This window comes from Ursus arctos, unplaced genomic scaffold (genome assembly GCF_023065955.2).
Source record: "Ursus arctos isolate Adak ecotype North America unplaced genomic scaffold, UrsArc2.0 scaffold_21, whole genome shotgun sequence".
Classification (NCBI taxonomy): Eukaryota; Metazoa; Chordata; class Mammalia; order Carnivora; family Ursidae; genus Ursus; species Ursus arctos.
Window position 1 is genome coordinate 4,712,537 of NW_026622886.1, and position 12,906 is coordinate 4,725,442.

Sequence of the window (12,906 nt, forward strand, 5' to 3'; positions counted from 1 at the left end):
TTGTTTTCCAGAGTGGCTACACCAGCTTGCATTCCCACCAACAGTGTAAGAGGGTTCCCCTTCCTCCGCATCCTCGCCAACATCTATTATTTCCTGAGTTGTTAATTTTAGCCATTCTGACGGGCATGCCGTGGTATCTCGTTGTGGTTTTGATGTGTATTTCCCTGGCGATGAGCGATGTTGAGCATTTTTTTCACGTGTCTGTTGGCCGTTTGTAGGGCTTCTTTGGAGAAATGTCTGTTCGTGCCTTCTGCCCGTTTCTTGACTGGGTTATTTGTCTGGACTATATTAGTTTCCTCTTCTCCCCAGTTATCCAGTATCCCTGCTCTCTCCCCACCTTCCAGCTCCCACGCCAAGCAACTTCCAGGTCCACAGTCACTGAGCAAATGATGGTGGAAACCATCCATCCGGGGCAAATCCTCTTCCGCTGCCGTCTGAACCACTAGCACCCTGGATGGCTTCAAAAAACATCAAGAAGCACATTTAGTCACTGTGTCAGGTACGTACCAAGCATTATCCTTATCACCTGGAAAGCCCCAGCCAGGCAGGTGTTCTGTGTCCCCATTTTGCAGATTTGGAAACTGAGGAAGTTTAAAAACCCAGCTGATGGTTAGTAGAGCCGGGATTCAAACTCCTGTACGTTTGGCCGCAGAGCTTTTGGCCCTTTGCATACACAGGGCTGTGCAGGAGATAATTATATTAATGGGGGGAAAAAAGCAAAATTCTATCCTAAGCTTCCTGGCAACCAATTAAAAAATGAACACAGCCGCTCACTTGCCATGATCGCAATTGTAGTTGAAACCATCCCTACCCTTGTGACCTGGCAGCATCGCCTTGAGCTCGGATCCCTGCTCAGCCTCCTCCTTGGTCCAACTGTCCCCAGCCACCTGCCCCTCTAATCCTTCCACCTCCTCGGCCAACTCTATCCCCAACTAGCTGAAGTGTTGCTGGGCCGCTCTGGCTAAAGCCAGGTGTGACATGTCACTCTTGCTCCCCAGTTTGAGAGATCCTTCCGAACCCTCCTATGCAGGGTATTTCTGGCAAAGTCTCTGGCTTCACAGAGGAGGGTGTGGCTGTCCCTTTACTTGTCTGTGTCATCTGTGGTCACTCCCCGCTCAGGGCTGAGGACTCTGCAGATGAGGCGGGAGCCAGCCTCCTGTCTGTGGCCAGTGCGTGGCAGGAGGCCAGGTGCACAGAGGAAGAAGATGTGTCTCCCGCCAGCTCCTCCCTCCCTCTGCGTCCTGGCTTCCTGGAATAGCAGACTGGGTACTTCTCCCCCGAACCTGCCTCTCTCTTCCCCACTCAGCACTTCCGGCCTTGCTTTCCCACAGCCCTTCGCCACCCACCCCCCGCCCCCCAGGCCCTGTGAAGGGAGTGCCATCAAGTGTGTCATAGCGTGGTGGTGGAAAATGTCTCTGAGCCAGCCCGCCAAGGGGATGTCCCGGGGCTCTCACCGTGGCCGGGCCCAGGCGCTGGGACTGAGCTAAGTTTAATCAACAACCCAACCGCCTTCCCCACAACCCCCCAACAACAGTGGCCCTGAGACAGTAGGATGCAGGGGTGAGCGCCCAGGGTTCCGGTGCCCCCCACCCAAACTCCCTGTTTGGCTTTGTCCTCACCTGTGATGCACAGCCCAGAATCTCGGTCGTTCCTGTTTTACTGGATCGCTGAGAGATTGTGCTCACACTTTAAAATTAGTGAAAAGCCTGCCCTCGTGAGTGCTAAAGTCCTCCTGCTTCAAACCCTTGTTTCACGGTGTTCTAGTTGTGTGGTCTGGGCGAGTCATTAACCACTCTGCCTTAGTCTTCTCATCTGTAAGATGGGGGTAAGAACAGTACCTCCTTTTTCCCCTCAGGGTGTTGTCGTAAGGATGAACGGAGCCTGATGCGGGCTAAGTGCTCCATAAAGGCGGCTCTTGAAGAGATCCCAAAGGCCTAGAATGTTCCATGGCGGCTTTCACGGGTTCTTGTCTCCACAGCGGTCCCTCCCAGCACCCCAGCACCTGCCACAGGATGTTCGCTGAGTGAATGTGCCTATTGGTGAACAGGTGAAGGGAGGAAGGAAAGAAGAAAGGAAGGGAGGCAGGGCAGGAGAGCTGCGGGGAGGGTCCAAGAGCCTGGACAGAGCCCACAGGCATTGGGGCCTCTTGTAGCCACACCAGGGTTACCAGCAGCCCTGATGACACAAGTTATCCAGAGGAGGGAGGCCCTCGCGGGGCCTGAGCCAACGCTGGATGCTTCCTCTGAAGGGCAGCAAGAAAGCAGCTTCTTGGAGAACCCTCTATGTCTCCAGCCTTGGATGGCACGGCCTTGGATCTGGACCCTCGAAAGGAACTGCCTGGAGGGGAGGGGCCTTGGCTGTAACAACATTTTGAGACCCCCCCACCCCAATGTACACCTGTATGTTGAAACTTAGGATTCTGTGTGCCTTAGACATTTTTATTGACTATCTGCCTCATGGCTTGCTTGTAGAGTGACCCCATTGTCTTTCATTTGATTCTTAAATTTTCATTTTTGGGCAGAGTCCAGGGAGGAACACAGGACGGGGAGCAGGTCATTTGGGTTCCGGTCCCAGCCCTGCTACAGGCTCACCGCCTGACCTCCCCCCACCAGCGTCTCTGGCTCCCAGTGTTCTGGAAGCCCCTGTTGCCGGGACAGTGGAGGAAACCAGGCTGGGTGTGACGCATGAGGAGTTTCCATTCTGTGTCCCCAACTGACTGTGGCTTGAGGCGGCACTGCTCAAACCCCAAGCCCCTGATCAGAAGCCACTCCCCTGACCTCTGGCTGGGAAAGCATCAAGGGGCCCGGCTGGGGCCATGCCTGCCACAGAGGCCAGAGGCCAGGAGCCAGGGCTGGGACAGAAGGGGGGAGGGGCCCAGGCATGGTGGCATGGCAAGGAGGGAGGGACATAGACACGGGGCGGCGGGGGCGGGGGGCATCCGGGGGCTCCGGCATCAGGGGGTCCTGGGTTTGGATCCCAGCACTTCCCGGCTGTGATCAGAACAAATGCCATCCGCCTTCTGAATCTGCACTTCCTCACTTGTAAAATGGGGTCACTTGGCCATTTTTCTATTTTTTTTCTTTCTTTTTTTTTTTAAAAGATTTTATTTATTTATGTGACAGAGAGACAGCCAGCGAGAGAAGGAATACAGCAGGGGAGTGGGAGAGGAAGAAGCAGGCTCCCAGCAGAGGAGCCCAATGTGGGACTCGATCCCAGAACGCCGGGATCACACCCTGAGCCGAAGGCAGACGCTTAATGACTGCGCTACCCAGGCGCCCGGGCCATTTTTCTTATTAGGGGATGAGGCCTGTTCTGTGTCTGGCTAGCTGTATCACAAAGCCACAGAGCCCCAGGGCCTCCCTAAGGGTCCCAGAAGCCCTTCGGGACCACAAATCCCCCTACAGGTGAGGGCAGTAGGGCCACCGTGGTGGTGACACCGAGGGGTCTCACGCTTGAATCGATGACAGGCCATCCTGAAAGAGTCTCATTCGGAAACACTAAGAAGCGCCCCTAAGTACTGCTGAGGGCCTGGTCCCCTGCCTGCTGCTGAGAGTTTGGTCCGTCGTCTGTCCCACTGTCTGTCTTCCCGGGGCTGAGCTGCGTCCCGCGAGAATGGGGATTGGACCTTGTTTGTTTCCGTGGCCTGGGAGCCCAGTCCAGGCCGGCCCCGTGTGTGTGCCGACACCTGTTTAATAAGTGAGCGAGCGAGTCGAAGTGCTGGACAGAGGTAACAGAGGTGGCCTCCAGGGACCCCGCCAGGGCAGCCTCTGCAGGTCTGGTCAAGGCAACGGGAAAGCTGTGTGCCGCTCATGGAGCTTCCTTTCCTCCCAGCCACGGGACGGCTCCCAGGGAGGCCCCAGAGGCCACGGGAGGGAGAAGTGGCAGGTTACACTGGTAACCTCAGCTTGCTTCAGAAGTGACGTGAGGACTCACGGTCACGTGGCCCTTTGAACAGCAGTCTGTGGCATTGTCAATAACCAGCCTGTTCCCACCCCTCTCACCCTGCCTGCGATGGGTTACCCTGTGGCCCCTAAAAGATATATTGAAGTCCAGGTACCTACGACTGTGACCTCATTTGGAAATAGGGGTCTTTACGGATGTAAATCAGGTCATTAGGTGGGTCCTGATCCGATATTACTGGTGTTCTTATAAGGAAGAAGCATCACCGAGACAGACACACACAGGGAGAAGGCCACGTGACCACAGAGGCTGAGACTGAAGACTCAAGGATTGCAGGCAAACTCCAAAGCTAGGAAGAGGCAGGAGGCATCCTTCCCTAGAAACTTCAGAGGGAGCCTGGTCCCACCGACACCTTGATCTTGGACTTCCAGCCTCCAGAGCGGTGAGAGAATACATTTCTATTGTTTTAAGACACCCCATTGGTTGTACCTTGTTAGGACAGTGCTTGGAAACTAATACATTACTCGGAGCCTAGGCAGCTCGGTCCTCCCAAACACCCGTCTAGACAGCATCTGGCGGGGGCACATGGAGACCGTCCCCTCAGCCCCCACTGCAGCCCCTGGGCCTGTGAGCCTGCCCTTCCTCAAAGGGATTCAGGGAGAGGCTCAGCCAGCAGAAGACCTTCTCCAGGGAGGGCTGGACTCCCAACTCCACCCTCAACCCCGGCCTTCTTGTATGAGGCTTGGCTGACTCACAGCACAGGCTGACTGGGAGGGGTGGCTGTCCCATTGTCTCCCAGGCTGATCCCCACGGGAACAGTACCACAAAACCATCGTTTCCTTCCTGCACTGGATTGAATAGTGTCCCCACCCCTCCCACGTTCATTTCCACCCGGAACTTGTGAACATGACCTTATTTGGACACAAGCCCTTTGCAGATGGAAGCAAGTTAAGATGAGGTCATGCTGGATTAGGGTGGCCCCTAAGTCCAATAGGATTGGTGTCCTTATAAGTAGAGGGATATTGGGCACAGAGACACAGACGCACAGGGAAGAGGCCGCGCGAGGAGGGAGGCAGAGACTGGAGGGATGTTTCTACCCGCCAAGACACGCCAAGCGTTGCTAGCAACACCCAAAAGCCAGGAAGAGGCGAGGAAGGAATCTTTCCTAGAGCTTCCAGACAGCACAGACCTCTGACATTTAATCTTGGTCTCCAGAGCTGTGAGAGAATGCATTTCTGTTGTTTTCAGCCCAGGTTATGGCAATTCCTCCTGGCAGCCCAGGAATATGACACGCCTCCTATCAAAGCGATTGGGCCAGAGCCCCTGTGCTGTGGGACCCAGGGCAAGTCAACCTCTCCTCCCAGAGCCCCGGTCTCCTCCTCTGTGGAGCCGAGACGTGTATTCCCCACTCCCAAGCCTGGACTGGAGGCATCACTGTGAAGGGCCCAAGTCGGGGCCTGGCGCTCAAAAGACTGACCGTATCATCGTTGCAAGAGTTGACGGGAACTGTGATTTGCTCGTTCAGTAAGTGCATGTCCGTTCCGTGTGCCAGGCTGGCATCCGGTAGGGTCAAGACAGACGAAGCCTTTGTCTTCGTGGAACTCCCACTCCAGGGGTGGGAGAGCAGGGAGTGACAGACAAGCCACTAACGCGGATACTTTGAGGGAAGAAGCCTGGTGACGTGGGCTTGTTCCTCGGGGCTGGGCTGGGAGACCTTGCCCCGACCACCCTCCTCTGTTCCTGAGCTGCCCCCACTTCTCCACTCTGTGGTTTAACACGTGCCACTGCCTGAAGGCCCCGTGAAAATGCAGATATCTTGGCTCTTCAGCCTCTTTGGTGGGCAGTCGTGAGCACCTGCTGTACGCGGGGCCCCGGGAGGGAGCGGGACACACGAGCAGGCGTTGCGGCGGCATTGACCCAACGCCACTTCATTAAGCACCGTGTTCATTTCTTAGGGCTTGGGCAACAAATATCACACACTAAGTGGCTCACGCAACAGAAATTCGTTGTCTCCCAGCTCCGGAGCCCAGAAGTCCAAGAATAAGGTGTTGGCATGGTTGGTTGTTTCCGAGGCCCGGGAGGAAGACCCTGTTCCATGTCTTTCCTACTTCCTGGGGGTTAGCTGGCCATCTTTGGCTCTCCCTGGCCAGCAGACATGTCACCCCAATTTCTGCCTTCATCTTTACATGGATCTCCCACCCCACCCCCGTGCGTCTGTCTCCGCATTTTCCCTTATTAGAAGGACATCAGGCGGACCCTGACTCCACTACTCCATTCTGATCTCGTCTTAACGAATTACAACCCTATCTCCAAGTAGGGACACATCCAGAGACCCTGGAGGTTAGGACAGGATGGCCGTCTATGAATTTGTGGCGGGGCATTCGGCGTGGGGTGTTGAATGTCCCGCTGTTTTCTTTTCAAGCCGAGGACTTTTGCAGAACACCCAGCTCTGCTGGGCAGAAGGCAGTGTGTCTCCTCATATCCCCATCCCCCGTGTCCGGCACTGGACTTGGGAGTTACATGTCACCAGGGTCCAGGCCTCTGCAAATTGAGGCTTAAACATGCTGTTGTGAGGAGTAAATGGAACAGGGGCGCCTGGGTGGCCCAGTCGGTTGAGCGACTGACTCTTAGTTTTGGCTCAGGTCTTGCTCTCAGGGCCCTGGGATCTAGCCCCATGTGGGGCTCTGCGCTCAGCACGGAGTCTGCTTGTCCCTCTCCTTCTGCTCCTCCCCCACTCCTCTCTCTCTGGAATAAATAAATAAAACCTTAAGGAAAAAAAAAAGAAGTAAATGGAATAGCCCGCAAAGTGCCAGGCACAGGGCCTGGCCCATGGTGAGCACCCCCCACAGTGTCAGCCAGGACCTGAGGGCCGTCACGGTGAGGCTGCAGGCATGTGGGAGGGAGGACGGCTGCCTGCCCCCACTTCCCATTCCACTCACACCTGGGATTAAAAGAGAGGCCTCCGGGGTACAGGGCACAACATCCGCAATTTATACTCCCTTCTGTCTTTTTTCTGTCTCCAATAACCCAGTTTTCTCTACCCCACTCAAGGCCAACAAGATGGCAGCGTGGGGAGGTGACGTGTCTTGCTGGGTCACTAACAGGGGGGGAGACTGGACTCCAGCCAGGTCCTCTAACTCTCCAGCTCCTGGCTGGATCCTTGTTACCTGAGTGTGGGCCCCCCCCGGAGGTCCATCCCTCCCGGTCCTGCTGGCTCAAGCCTACTCTGCTCCCTGGCCTCCAAGCCTCACTGACCGGGCCTCCAGGTAGCTTCTGTGTCCCTAGAGCCCAAAGGGGCCCAGTGTTAAGGTAACATGCAGACAGCCTGGGAGCATGGAGGCTTTCATGCCGTCTCTGTGTAAATGTGTCCCCCTGCCGTGGGGAAAGGGGTGTCCAGGGCACATGGCTGCCCATTGACAGAGGGAAGCCCTGACCGGGTGGGAGGCTGTCCCCACCCCCGCCCCTGCCCACGGCTCTCTGAGCTCTTGGGAAGTTGGCGCCATCGCCCCTTGCACCCTTGCTTTCAAACACCCCTCTCAGCACTTTGCTGCCCTCCCCCAGGGCTAGCCCCTCCCCCCCAGGCTGTGGCCGATCAATGGCCCGGTGGCCGCCAAGTACAGAGGACCTCGATTGCACAAGATTTTCTGCTTTTCAGACTGTGCGGCTACTAGCCTGTCCGGTCCGCGGCCCGGGCCACTTTGTCTTCTGAAGGACAGGATGCGGTCCAGAGACAGGGCTTGGGTCTCTTCGCCCCCGCCCCCCACCGAATCCTGTCCCCCTGGGAAAGCTTGAGCAGCTGGGGGGGCGGGACAGGGCCTGAGAGGAGGGGAGGATGGAGGGAGGAGAGAGCACAGCTTGGGGCGGGGGCTGGGAGAGTGGGGTGCAAGGAGGGGGCCTTAGTCCCAGGGTCCCCACAGGGGCAGGGCTGAGGAACAGGAGATGTAAGGGAAGGTGACCCCCACCCGGGTTCCCCGGCCAGCCTCACTGCAGCCAGCGCGCGGGGCAGAGATCGTGCCCAGAGCCCCGGCTCGGACACCGGCTCCTGATGGACACACCCCAGGATGCACATGGATCTCTCTCTCATACACACGCCTCACACTCCGCACTCACACACCTCACACCCCATACTGCTCACACACACACCCCTTACGCTCCACACACACACACGTCATCCCACTTCACACTCACGCACACCCTGGGACCCACATAACACAGCACACAGGCTTTCAGGCGGGCAACCCCCTCACAGGATCACTTGGACCAGCCTGTGCGCACCCAGGACACCCCAGTTCACGGCACGTGCTCTGGGGCACACGCGGGTCAGCCCCTCCATGCCCACTGCGGCCCTGCTCACTAGCGCTGGGATGTGAGCCACACGTGTGAGCTCGGCGGGCTAGGAGCCAAGCTACAAAATATAGAGAGAAGCAGGGGAATTGAATTTTAGCCATGTTTTTACTGAATCCAATATAGCCACCATGCTGTCATTTCAACAGGTCATCAATGTGAAAATTCTTGGGATGTTTTACGTTCCCTGTTTGCACTGTCTTTGAGACCAACTGCGTATCTTTCCCACGAAGCGCATCTCGGGTCAGAATGGCTGCATCCCAGGGGCCCAAAAGCCATGGGTGGCCAGTGGCCACCAAAACAGAGAGCACAGCTCTAGAGAACCATGGGGTAATTCAAATAATTTCCAGCAGAACAGAAAATAGGATCGAACCCCACCCCCACCCCACTTTCTCCTTTTCTGTCCCCCTGAGCTTGTGGGCCTTCCGTTCTCTCTCTGGCCACCGGACCCTCTGGTCTCACCAGTCTCGGTAAGGAGACCCGCGAGAGCCCCTGCCCCACAGCACGGGCCCCTCTGCACAGCCACCCCCGCCCCTCCATCCTCAGCCACCCCACCTCCTGCTCTAGGGGACCAGGGGCTGTAACCAGGCAGGAACGTCACCAGGCAACAGGCCTCAGGGGAGAGCTCGGATCTCCCGCACCTGCCTGCGAGCCTCCGGGGTGCCTCCGGGGTGCCCACGGGGCGGGGTGGGGCGGGGCGGGCCATGCCTGGCTCCTGCCTCCGGCCTGTTTACCTGTGCTCAGTCACAGTGCCGACCTGAACCCGGCAGAAGGCCCATGGAGCCCGGGGCCACAGGCCACAGGGGACAAGGGCCAGACACCCTGGCCATGGCTCTGGGCCATTGATCCAGCCCAGGAAGGCTGGGTGGGGGTAGGGAGACCTTGGCCTGGACAAACAGAGGCTCTGGGGCCTGCGTGCCGGCCCGGCACCCACCTGCCACTCCCAAAGGTAAGCGGGGGGCCTCCAGAACAGGGGACCGGGATCCAAGAATGACCTGGTGACGGTGTCCATTCGGAGAGCCAGGCCTGTCTCCCTGGGGCTGGAGCCATTGGCCCTGCTCTGAGGCCAAGATCGGCAGGGCCCCATCGGCCAGGCAGTGACTGGGTAAGCAGAAGGCAAGGGGCCACAGAGCGGGGGCTGAGGCAGAACAGGGTGTCGTGAGGCCAGGCGTATGGACAGGCGCAGGGGCTGTGGAGGGGCTGCAGGTTTGGGGTGCTGGCAGGCCTGGGTTCAGGTGGGGCTGGTGGACTCTGGAGCAGGGACTGGGCGGAGGGGAGACACCGTTTGCTAGGCTGAGCACCCCACCCTCACTCTGCAAGACTGGACGTGCCCCCCTCCGAGCCTGCATTCCTCCCTGGGCTTCCTGGTGTGGGAGTCTGGCCCCGAGCCTGACGCTGCACTGAACTGGGGACCCTTAGCTCCCAGGCTCAGACTGAATGCAGCTGGCTCTGCGTGCGTGCGTGTGTGTGTGCGAGAGTGAGAGTGCACACGCTCTTGCACGTGCACACGTGTGTGAAGTGCAAGCAATGCATCCATGAGTTTGTGGGTCACAGGCAGGTGTGTGGGTACCTCCCTGGGTCTCGGTCTATGCACACCCATGTATGCATTTGTAATGCATTTGCGCTTGTGGAAGGGATTTCCATGCACACAGTCCCACACTTGGGCACGCACGAAGTGGCTTGTAGCAGGGATCTACTCTAGGCCCTGGGGGGCCTCACTGGAAGCTGCCTCCCATGGCCCTAGATCAGGTTTCTCGTTCTGTTCCTCCTTGCTCTGCCCTGCCTCGGATGAATGACCCTGGCAAGTCATTTTATGTCTCTGCACCTCATTTTCCCCAGCTATTAAATAGAGATAACGAAGCACATGTCCCCGGCTACTGGAGGCTGAAGGAGAATGTGGCTGGCGGCATTGCCCAGCAAAGTGCCCGCAGGCGGGAGGAAGTCCAGCCCCCACCCCCTCGGGAGTTCTGCTTCCAGGGGGCAGCCTGAGGACACTCCAGGGGTCAGAGAGCAGGAGGAACAGGTGCCAGGGAGGGGGCCAGGTGCTGGGGTCAGAGAAGAAGCTTGGGCCACGTCCAGCCTCTCCTTCCAAGGGGCTCACCATCCGGGGGCAGGGGATGCCCCCACGGTGAAGGGCGCAGTGATGGGGGTGGCCCAGGATGCTTCAAGAGAGGCAGCTGCTGAGCCCTCTGGGAGAGCTGCCAGGAAGAGGTGGGAGCTGGGCTGAGGTGTGCAGGGGTCAGCTGGGAGCTGGCCAAGGCAGAGGAGGGCAGCCCAGGCAGAAGGGAGAGCGTGTGGGAAAGCCAGGTGACGCGGGTAGGAATTTTCAGGGTTCGAGAAACAATCCATGTGACGTTCTTCATGCTACGAGCCCTTGCTCTGTAGAAGTTTTCTCCCATCTGCGTATTGATAGAACGGATAGCCGACACGTCCAGTGTCACTGGGGTGCCAGAGGGGAGAAGAGGGAGCGGGGAGAAAGAAGGCCAGGCCACGTGTGCCCACAGCACCCTCCAGCTGTTGGGAAGGAGCTGGGATCCTAGCATTCAGTGGCTCGACAACGATGATGGGGTGCCGGGCTCTGCCGTCGGAGCAGGGCACGCAGCGGGGAGCAGCATACGCCCCTGCTCTTGTGTCACTTACAGCCAGAGAGGAGACAGACAAAGGACACGGAAGCCTATCATGCAATTGAGGGCCTGAGAAGTGCTATGAAGAAATTGGAGCAAAGACGTGAAGGAGGGAAAGGAGCAGGCCATGGGGCAAATGGAAGGAAAAGCGCTCCTGGCCGAGGGAACAGCAAGTACAAAGGCCCTGAGGCAGCACGCACTTGATCTGTGGAAGGTCTGGCAAGGAGCCAGGAGTGGCTGCAGTGGAGGGTGGGAGAGGACAGAAAGACCAGGGCCATGTCCCCAGGCCCTTGTGGGCTGGGATCTGGGCTTTGGGCTCTGTTCTAGGTGGACGAGAGCCATGTGAGGCCCATGAGCAGGGCACACAATGAAAAGTCCACTCCGGTGGTCATGTGGGAATTCGCTGGAGAGCATGAGCAGGCGGCTGGCTATTGCAGTGGTCAAGGTGACAGATGATATTGACCTGGAAGATGGTGGGAGCCATAGAGGTGCCAGGAGGGGTTGGGTTCTGGGGGCAGTTGGAAGGTAGAGCCAAAAACCCTTCTGATAGACTGGACCCTCGAAATAATGGGGATGGGGGGAAAGGTCAGCAGGGAGTTGGCCAACTCAGGTAAAATAGTAAAAGACAAGAGCGGTGAGTCATCTTCACAGCACTCAACGGTCACCACTGCCCATCTCCTGCTGGGCTATCAGCCCCAAGAGGACTGGAGAGAGGTCTCCTGTCCCCCAGTATGCCCCCCCCCCGCCCAGAGCAGAGCCTGCACAAAGCAGGTGCCTGACAAAAATGGAATGGTTCAGTAACCAAAACCAGGCCTCCATATGCAGACAAGGCATGTAAGCCCCAGCCCCTAGCCTCCCAAGTCCAGCTTCCTGGAGGTGGGTATGTGTAGGAGAGAGCACTGCACCAGGAGTCTGGAGACCCTAGCCATTCACTCTTTCCTTCATGCAGCAGGGCCTGTCCTGGGTTCTATGGGAAAGCAGGGTTGAATGAGACACAGACCCGTGTTTCCTGTAGGGGGAGAGAAACAGAGCCAAAGGCAGGCATACTAGGGGCGCCTGGGTGCCTCAGTGGGTTGAGCGTCCGACTCTTGGTTTCGGCTTGGGTGCTGATCTCATGGAGCCCCTCGTCGGACTCCACCCCCAGCAGGGAGTCTGCTTGAGATTCTCTCTCTTTCTCTGCCCCCACCCCGGTGCACTCTCTCTTTCTCAAATAAATAAAGACGTCTTTAAAGAGCACATACACACCCAAGCCAGGCATACTGCTGACCTGACCCAGGGCTGCCCAGGCAAGGAGGCAGCTTACCACCCAGGGCCTAGAGACCCATCCCCGGGGCCGGTGGCCTTGCACGCGGGCCTTTAGGGAATCCCTGCAGTCCTCAGGCAGAGGGCCGGGCGGCACAAAGATGCGGTTTTGTAGGCCTGCAGGGTGACGTGCCTGATGGCAGTTAGCCATCAGAGTGGCTATTAGCCACAAGGGGATTCTGAGTGGTGGTGGGTGGCTGGCGGTGGGCAGGGAGGGTTGTCTTGCAACAATGTGAGGACATGTTGGAGGAGGAGATGAGAGACAGCATGCCCAGGTAGGAGGCTGCCCCAGGAGTCCAGGTGGGAGGTGATGGGGAGCCCAGGTGAACTGCACCCCCTCACCTTGGGCTGTATCTTATCTTGGGTTTTTACACAGTGGCTTTTCTAGAAATGGGCTCCTCTGAGATGCTCACCGTCCTCCCAGACAGGAGAAGAAGGGAGGGGAGGTCTACTGAACCTCCTATCTTGGACTGCTTCCCTTGGTGCCTCCTCTAATAGACGTCTGACCTTCTCTGCGCCCCATTTTCCCCGCCTGTACCCTGGTGATGTGGGAGGCCGTGGAGTGTAGGGGTGAGGGCACTACTCTGGAGATACACCGCTTGGCTTTGCAACCTGGCTCTGCTGCTAACCAATGGGGAGACCTTGGCCAAGCCGCTCAACCTCTTTGTGCCTCAACTTCCTCATCTGTAGAATGGGGGTGATAGAAGAACCTAGGTCCACAGGGTCTCTGTAGGTG

At 57.8% G+C, this 12,906-nt stretch overlaps 1 protein-coding gene across 4 annotated transcripts in view; it reads left to right on the forward strand.

Annotated features, from left to right (window-relative positions):
• The first annotated feature begins 8,982 nt into the window (after positions 1–8,982).
• Positions 8,983–12,906, forward strand: part of TMPRSS6 (transmembrane serine protease 6) — a 37,895-nt gene continuing 33,971 nt past the window's right edge. For 2 of the 4 annotated variants that reach the window (XM_048217979.2, XM_048217981.2), the window contains exon 1: positions 8,983–9,193. The gene's annotated coding sequence lies outside the window, so the exon portion shown is untranslated. Of the gene's footprint in view, positions 9,350–12,906 lie in introns of all 4 variants that reach the window. The other 2 variants (XM_048217978.2, XM_048217980.2) reach the window with 1 other exon arrangement.